This window comes from Phyllobates terribilis, unplaced genomic scaffold (assembly GCF_046119375.1).
Source record: "Phyllobates terribilis strain yellow unplaced genomic scaffold, ASM4611937v1 Scaffold_318__1_contigs__length_2195899, whole genome shotgun sequence".
Lineage (NCBI taxonomy): Eukaryota > Metazoa > Chordata > Amphibia > Anura > Dendrobatidae > Phyllobates > Phyllobates terribilis.
In genome coordinates, this window is record NW_027363078.1 from 28140 (window position 1) to 37219 (window position 9080).

The 9080-nt window shown below is 44.2% G+C and overlaps 1 pseudogene; it reads right to left on the reverse strand.

Annotated features, from left to right (window-relative positions):
- Positions 1–5672: 5672 nt before the first annotated feature.
- Positions 5673–8211, reverse strand: LOC141221122 (uncharacterized; annotated as a pseudogene).
- Between the last annotated feature and the right edge of the window lie 869 nt (positions 8212–9080).

The following is a 9080-nucleotide window of genomic DNA, read 5'->3' on the forward strand; positions in this document are numbered from 1 at the left end:
GGGGGTAAAGGGGTTAATCCCCATCCTGAGCATTTTTCAGTAATGGAAAAGCACGGGGACTTGGACACATTTCTGCGAGGATTTGAAAAAGCCTGCAGGCAGTATCAGCTGCCTGAAGATCAGTGGGCCAGATTTTTAACTCCAGGGCTCAGAGGAAAAGCTCTGGAAGTGTTTTCTTCGCTCCCTCAAGCCCAAGATGGAGAATATGAGGCCATCAAGCAGGCCTTGATAAAAAAAAAGTACCAGCTTACTCCAGAGGTTTACCTGAAAAAGTTCAGAGCCATCCAACGTGGACCACATGATAGCTATAGTGATGTGGTGAATGGGCTCAGGACCAACTTTGAGCAGTGGGTCCAAGGACTGTCAGTCACCACCTTTGAGGACTTGAAGGATCTGATGGTGAAGGACCAGTTTCTTCGTCTTTGCCCCGTGGAAGTGCGACAGTTTGTGCTTGACTGGGAGCCAAAGGAAGCCGCCAAAGCAAACCAGATCGCGGATACTTTTGAGGCCAACCACACATCAGAGGTGCCGAAGTCAGCCGACGCAAGCTGGAAAGGGGTTAAGCCGACAGCCACCCCCAGTGTTCCAGCCAGCCGACCCTCAGCGGTTCCTGCTTCATCTTCCAGCACCCTGCCTGCATTTGACTCCCGCAGGTGTTATACTTGTGACCAAACGGGTCACATCAGCCTTGTCTGCCCGAAGAGGCAGAAGATGAACCCCACACCTGAGGCCCTAGGGCCTACGGCAGCCATTTTTTCGTGGGTGGGGCGGTCGGCAGAGCACGTGAGAACTTACAACCGGTTACTGTGGGCAACACCATTACTGTTGGCATTAAGGACACTGGCGCAGAACGTACCCTCCTCAGCCCTGAGTTTGTGCTACCAGAAGAACTCATTCCTGGGAAGACCCTGACTGTCACCGGGTTTGGGGGTGTTCGCCGTCCCATACCGATGGCCCGAGTTTTCCTGGACTTGGGTGCAGGGAGGGGTTAAGGGAAGTGGGGGTGTCAGAGAATCTCCCCACTAATGTGCTATTGGGAACTGATCTGGGATGGTTGGTTGCCAGATACCCTCCCAGATCTGATATGTCATGTAATGCCACTGTCAATAATATTAATGTCATGCATAATAAAAATGTGTGTAGGGGTAAAGGGGAACTCAGCCACCTCACACCGCGGGGTTATGCTGCTGAGAATCCCCTAAAACGAGTCAGCATAAGTGCTATGGGCAATGGGAGCAGGCTCAGACACCAGAAAGCAGGTCGCCCCGTGCAGGTGACCAGTGTCACGCCAGATGGTGATATGGTCAGTGATAGCTGCCCCATGACTAGCACGGCTCCCGGGGTAACGGGAAAGGATAGTGAGAAACACAGGGATCATAGGGAAAGTGGTCCTGTGTCGCGACAGACTATGCATGCCCATTTGCGGCTGCCCCATAGTTAGCCTGGCTTCCAAGGTAAAAATGATAGCAGGAAAGGTAGGCCCCACAACGGGTAAGGTAAAAGAAATGTGTGTCCCACTGTTTGTAAGGAGTATGGGAGGAAGGTACCCATAGCCTGTCAGAGGGGTTGGAAAAATATACCCCGAACCAGTCAGGGTTATCGGAAAGCTGGATCCCCAGTCGGTCAGGGTGGTGGACAAGTTGGGTTCACGGCTTGTCAGATTATCAGGAAGGGTGGTGGCGTGAGGTTTGCTTATGGGGCGATCTGTAAATTAGCCCTTACGTTACCTCATAGAGCGGAAAAGTCATAGAAAATAATAAAAATTTCTTCAAGCCCCTCATTCCCCTCCCTTATCGGCCATCTGTCAGAAGTAAAAGAAGCTCTCCATGCAAATCGCTTACACAGGAGAGGTGGCAAACTCAAGTTAACATACGAGTGTATTTCCTAGTGGCACGGGCCTGTGATAATTATACACCTAGGTGAGAAGGATGCAGTTCCTGGCTTCAAAGGAATTTTCTCTCACTCCCAGTGCATCGCCCTTCTGATCTACAGAAATCTACAGTCTGGCCGGCACCGACATGAAATATTTAATAACAGAAGTTCTGTACTTCCGATAATAATGGGACTCATATTTTTAGTAGCAGGGTCAGCTAAGGAAAAATATGCATAATTTTCCGTAGCTGTATGCCCCTCCGCTTAGCGGTAATGCAAAAGTACAATATAACAGACCGCAGTTATGTTACGTGTGGTCTCTAAAGAAAGGTAAATTCATAATGGAAAATATGGTATTACTTTTGGGCTTCTGTGATCAACCAGCGAGAAGTTATCGCAGAAACTAGATATTTTAATAAAACCATAAAGGGCGGAGACCACCCACGTGAGGTCATAGCAGGGGAGTATGTGGGCAGGTTCCCCTTCGGTATAAAAGACCCAGCTGAAGATGGGTCCATACTCATGCCGGGAGTAATATATTTGATATAGCAGGGGTCACGTTCGATAACGGTCAAATCAATAGGAGCGCCCCCCCTCCAGCTAAACTGAATCGTCTCTGCGATCTTTGTAGTAAGTCCCTTTTTAATCCTTTTTATTTCATGTAACTGTATACCCTGTACTGTATTCTCTCCTTTTGTAAAACCTTTTGTATACTTTTCATAAACACTGCATCCCTTTCGGATTAAATATGAAATTTAATAGTCTTGTTTCTTTTGTCCTGTAATCGTTACTCCCCCGAAGCCATATACGCTACCAGAAAGCAACTGACCGATCAGACCTGTATTATATTTTAAAGCTGATTGGTGGTGGCAGCGAATAATATTAAGTGGGTTATCGTGAGGCTATCAGTGATAGAATATATGTATATGCCCTCGTACTATGTGTTGGAAGGTGTGTGTATGCTGTACGCTCACTGCTAGCCTGCTGATAAGTACTTAGGGAGAACAGCCTGCAGCCTCCTATGGAGGGGGGCAGCAGAGAGCTGTTTGCCCAAGACATCACAGTGGGTGGTCTCTGTGAGTAATCGGGATCGTGTGAATCCCTGACACCCAGTCTTTACCGTCCCCTTCTATGGCCTTCCTCAGCATACTCTTTTAACGTTTTATTAAACCTTTCCACAGTGCCCTCTGTCTGACGATGGTACACTGAAGTCCTCAGTTGGGAGATTTCCAGGACCTTGCAGAACTCCCTCATCACCTTACTCTTAAAATGTTTTCTCTGGTCCGTCATGATCTCCTTTGGTAAACCTGTCCGGGAAAAACGTGGACCAATTTGCGGGCTATACTCTTTGCAGAGGAGTTTCTCTGGAGAATTGCATCTGGATAGCGTGTGGCATAGTCCTTAGCATCACCATGAATGCATGGTACACTAACTTTTTCCCCTGGGATCAGTTGGAGGGGAAGGGTGGCCCTCACAAGGGTCACCAGACTCCCGGAGTCTAAGTGCCGTTACCTCCCACCCGTTCACCTTCACGGGATATGCTTGAGGCCCCTCGCTGGTTGGACAGTTCACACTGCAGGACGGATACACATAATATGAACAGTGGCGTCCTATGCCGCAGTCCATCCGCTCGGGGTTCAAGGGACAACGGGCGGCTATATGGCCTGAGCCATGGCACCTCCAGCAAACAACATCACCGGTAGGGACTTTGGGCACCACTTCCCCCGTCCCTTTCGACCTTGGATGCCCCACCCCCCTTTGGGCCTCCTGTCGGGAGCCACAGTATGGAGTGGACTGCCTTCCCAAGGAACCTTCAACCCCCTGGTATGTCTCGACCAGTCCGACCAGTTTATCGGCATTCCGGGAGAAAATAAAGAACCTCATCCACAAATACCACAAAAGACTTCAAGCTGTCATTGATGTTTGAGGGGGCAATACACGGTATTAAGAACTGAAGTATGTGAACTTTTGATCAGGGACATTTGGATGTTTTTGGTTGTCATTAAGATTTAAAAAGAGAAAACACAGTAGTTTTGACAATAAATGGTTTCACCCAACCAATAACCATGAGTGGAGAAAAAGTTTTTTGTTATCATTCATATTTTCTGAAACAAGGCCAAGAAAGCAAAAATTCAAGCGGTCATTGATGTTTGAGGGGGCAATACATGGTATTAAGAACTGGGGTATGTGAACTTTTGAGCACAGCTGTACATGCACCAGAGAAAACACTCCGGGTTACATCACAGAGACCAGCCATATCTGTGACACATAACTCCCATCGACTATGCGACCATTAGCCACCTTACATAGCCCTACAGTGATGTGAGTGAATGCGTTCCCTTCACTACAACGCCAAAAATATACAAACCCCAATATTAATAACTGGACAATGGAGACACAAAATCTGGAACATTCTCAGAAAAATCCTTTGAACCGAGGATGCTTCTTCCTTGGAACAATGGCGGCCCCTGCACTGCTCTGCCCCTGCGGAAATAGATCTCAAGCTGACAGTCTTTTTCCCCAGCAGAAATCCTGTTTTAATCACCTGTCCATGCGAGAAGGTCTGTGCTTCAAAAAGGAGATGAGGTGCTCTCGCTCTCTCTAGCTATAATTGGTTTTCTCTCTTTCCCATATGTTTATTGTGAGGGGGACATGTCCTTGAAGATGTGTTATGGATTTTAATCTCTCTCTGACGGTGACCTTCCAAAAGTTTTTTTATTAGCTTGGAAGCAAGGACCCTCTACACACAGAAGCAACCAGGGTACAACTTGGATGTCACCTGAGAAAATATTGGTCTATTTACCTCGGATTGTAACAGCCACACAGATGTGTGAACGTAGCCGTAGACTGTGAGCCGAACCCATTGATATCAGCGAGTGCGGCCTACGTTAGTCTAGCGTGTATACGGGGTTATCCAGGAGTATCCAAAAATTGAAAAAATCCCTCACTTATAATAGCCGCATAGCAGCTGCTCACACCAAATGACTATAGTCCATGCAAAAATAGAAAGCGGAACACCAAATTGTTTTTCTTCATAATTTATCCAATAATATTTCATTCAGCATATACACAAATAGTAGAAATAATTCTGCAATATATTCAACACTGTGAACTAATCATCCAGACTGTGGTACGGGATTGAACAAGATTCCGACAGATCCTGGGTGTGGGTGATCCCTTCTCAATTTATATATCTCAACAGAGGTCTAAGGGGTAACGTTTCTCCTTATGGAGAGTGACACACCAGCTCTGGCACGTCAAGGTAAGGAGGCTTATTCGCCATGCAATGCTCCTCTGGGAAATGTAATATGTAAATTGCCTCTTCAGAGATCTCGGTTCAGAGCCTCTCACCTAGTCAAATCAGGTCTCATACTCTGCACTGACGAGGGCCAACAGCCCGAAACACCTTGTCTGCAAATTGAGATTCTGATTTGGCTTCTATCCTAAGTCATGTTGCACGACTCGTTAAAGGGTTCATTGTGACTTGTAGGATTGCTGCTTCCAATAGGTGGCGCTATAGAGTACAAGTCCTCTTTTTCTCTGAAGAGGCAATTTACATATATCTCAACAAAACGCCAACTGACACGTGGTTGAATACCAAAGGTTTTATTGAATGTGGTAGACCTAAATGTGGTTTGTGCAACATTTCATAGAACACAATAGGGATTAATCACTTTACAGTTGTGGGTATTGAATATGTCACCAGACCAGCTAAGGGGGGAGATTGGTATAAAAGTACACCCCAGAGAAGCCTTGTGGATTCTGGAATTGGACTCCAGATTCCCCAGTGATATGAAGCTTCCTTCAGACCTTGTATCCATTTACTGAATTGTGTTTTTTCCTCTTTTATAGTAATTATACATAATATACACATTATAGATGCAGACACTTCATTCTTCTATTGCACGGATGCTTTTTGTTGGGGACATATGATCATCCATAGGGGTAATGTAGACATACTTGCACATGTCCATTTGGGGCTGGGGGTCTCCGCTGTGCATTAGACCCTATGATGTGTATAAGAAGCCGGTTACTGGTTATTTATTATGCCATGAAGAAGAACTGAACACAAATGCTGGTTCGAAACGCGTAGATTTTTTGCTACTATCCCCAGAATGTCATATTTTATAATGCTTCCATGATTTTAAATTGGATTTTTCAATAAAAGTTTTTGCTTTTATTCACATCTCCCGAGATCTCAATCTGCGCATGCTCCGGAGGCCATTTTTCCGAAGCACACAGCAGGGCTATGGCTACGGGATAGGGAACCTCCACTCACCATCGACTTTTGAGGATAGGGCCGCAGCATCGCCCCACTCCCGCCACCACCACCACCGCCTTGAATCAGCGACCCTTCTGAGGACGGGGCCCGCAGCATCGCCCCACTCTTGCCGCCGCCAACCTCCTGTATCTGTGACCCTGATCCGACACCGCCCCCCAGGTATAATACCTTTGCATTATAAGACCACCTTCCCCCACCCCAAAATTTTGAGGAAAAAAGTGCATCTTCTAATGTGAGAAATACGGTATTTATAAAAGTATAAAAGATTTCCTAGATCGTGAACATGAATACGGCTTCTCTCCTGTGAATTCTCTCATGTGTAATAAGACTTGATTTATTTATAAGAGATTTCACACATTCTGAACATGAATATGGAGTCTCTCCTGATGTCGAATAAGACCCCTTTTCTCAATGAAGGACTTTCTACATATTGAACATGAAAATGTTTTTTCTCCCATGTGAATTTTCTCATGTGAAACTAAATGTGTTTTTTGTGTAAAACATTTCCCACACAGTGAACATGAATACGGCTTCTCTCCAGTGTGAATTCTCTCATGCATTGTAAACTTTGTTCTTTGTTTAAAAGATTTCCCACATTCTGGACATGAATATGGTTTCTCTTCTGTATGAATTCTGTGATGTATACTAAGATGCCCTCTATCTGTGAACGACTTCCCACATTCTGGACATGAATACGGCTTCTCTTCTGTATGAATTCTCTGATGTATACTAAGATGCCCTTTATCTGTGAACAACTTCCCACATTCTGGACATGAATACGGCTTCTCTGCTGTGTGACTTTTCTCATGTTTAATAAGATCTAATTTTTCTGTAAAGCCTTTCCCACAGAGTAAACATGAAAATGGTTTCTCCCCGGTGTGAACTCTATGATGTTGTACAAGATGTGATTTATTTCTAAAACATTTCCCACATTATGAACATGAATACGGCTTCTCTCCTGTGTGAATTCTCTGATGTGTAATAAGATTCCCTTTATCTCTAAAGGACTTCCCACATTCTGAACATGAACATGGCTTTTCTCCTGTGTGAACTTTCTGATGTTTAACAAGATTACATTTTTCTGCAAAGCACCTTCCACATTCTAAACATAAATACGGTTTCTCCCCTGTGTGAGTTTTTTTGTGTGCATCAAGATATGATTTCCTTTCAAAACATTTCCCACATTCTGAACATGAATACGGTATCTCTCCTGTATGAATTTTCTGATGTACAATAAGATACCCTTTATCTGTGAAGGACTTCCCACATTCTGGACATGAATATTCTCCTGTGTGAATTTTCTTGTGTAAAACAAAATGTGATTTTTGTGTAAAACATTTCCCACTCAGTGAACATGAATAAGGCTTCTCTCCAGTGTGAATTCTATAATGTCTATCAAAACTTGATTTATATTTAAAAGATTTCCCACATTCTGAACATGAATATGGCTTCTCTCCTGTGTGATTACTCTCATGTTTCACAAGATTTGCTTTATCCGTAAAGCATTTCTGACAGTGTGAGCAAGAATATGGCTGTGTGAATTCTCTGATGTCTAATAAGACTCCCTTTTTCTGTGAAAGACTTCTCACATTCCGAACATGAAAATGTTTTTTCTCCTGTGTGAATTCTCCCATGCATAACAAGTTTTGATTTATTTGTAAAGCATTTCCCACATTCTGAACAGCAGTATGACTTTTTTCCTTTGTGTTTTCTTTGTGTCTGAGCTGAGCTTTTAGCAAGTTGCTTGTCACACTGAAGTCTTATATCCACTGTGTCACCTGGAATAGTGGTAATAATGCAAGATTGCTCAAGAGAGGATTCCTCATGATTAGGAGGATTATAAGAAAGTGAAGTGCTGTGAAGTCCAGGAGGTGCAGGAAGGGTGATGAGGTTTTCTCCATTAGAGTGCTTCCCGATATCTTCTTTTTTACAACTTCGTGATAAACCGTTATCATCACAAGGATTTCCTATAAGGATGAAAGATAGATTAGATGTGAATACAAAAGGGATTTCTAAATGTGTTTTCTAGAGCTCACAGTGAAGACCCTCGTCAGTGAAAGTACCGGTAGACACGTACATGCCATAACATTAACACAATGACGGGTAAAGGGAATACCACTTATAATCTGGTGACATTGGCACAAGTCAGGGGTGGCAGAGATTAGACAGCAAATTGACAGTTCCTATAGGGAACCTGGCATCAGGATTTACCCCCTTGATGTACCACCAGTGCCATTTCACTCTCGCAGCAAGCCTCCTATCATGCAATTAGTATAGAAAAGTGTCCACACAATTAAAAATGGAGTGTCAATATTTCCGCACCATATACAAATGAGACTGACTTGTCACAAAGGTAAAGTTACATCCAGGAGTAGTCGAACTCCAGCCACCATAATCATATCCACAGCACGCCTAAGGACATAATAGGAAATCTTAGAAGGAGACAGAAATAGTACTGAAGATACATTAAGAGGGTGAATCCTAATTACAGGTTTGACAGAGAGAAAGAGTGGCCCATCTGTCAATCCATTGTCTCCCCCGCATTATGATCCTGGGATGGCGATGAGTTGCTTTGCCAACAGGAAGCTTACCAATGGCCTAAGGCTCGACAACAGATTACAAGATTGGACGTGAGACTGAGTCTAATAAGCTACATGCCAGGATAACAAGGACAGTATTTTTGGGAGAAAAACTGGCATTTTGCTCAGTCTGGGCTCATCCAGCATACCAAGAGGAGATACCTGAAACATGTTCATATCCACAATGCCTTGGGTGAGAACATTCCTTTTACACTATACATGTTGATTGTTGAATCAAGGATTATTTGCTATGGTTTGGTATCGTTGCATTGCTTTAATGATTTATTGTGTTATTATGGTACCCTCTATGCCACGGAGATGCAATTTATGACTGAGCCAGCTGGCAC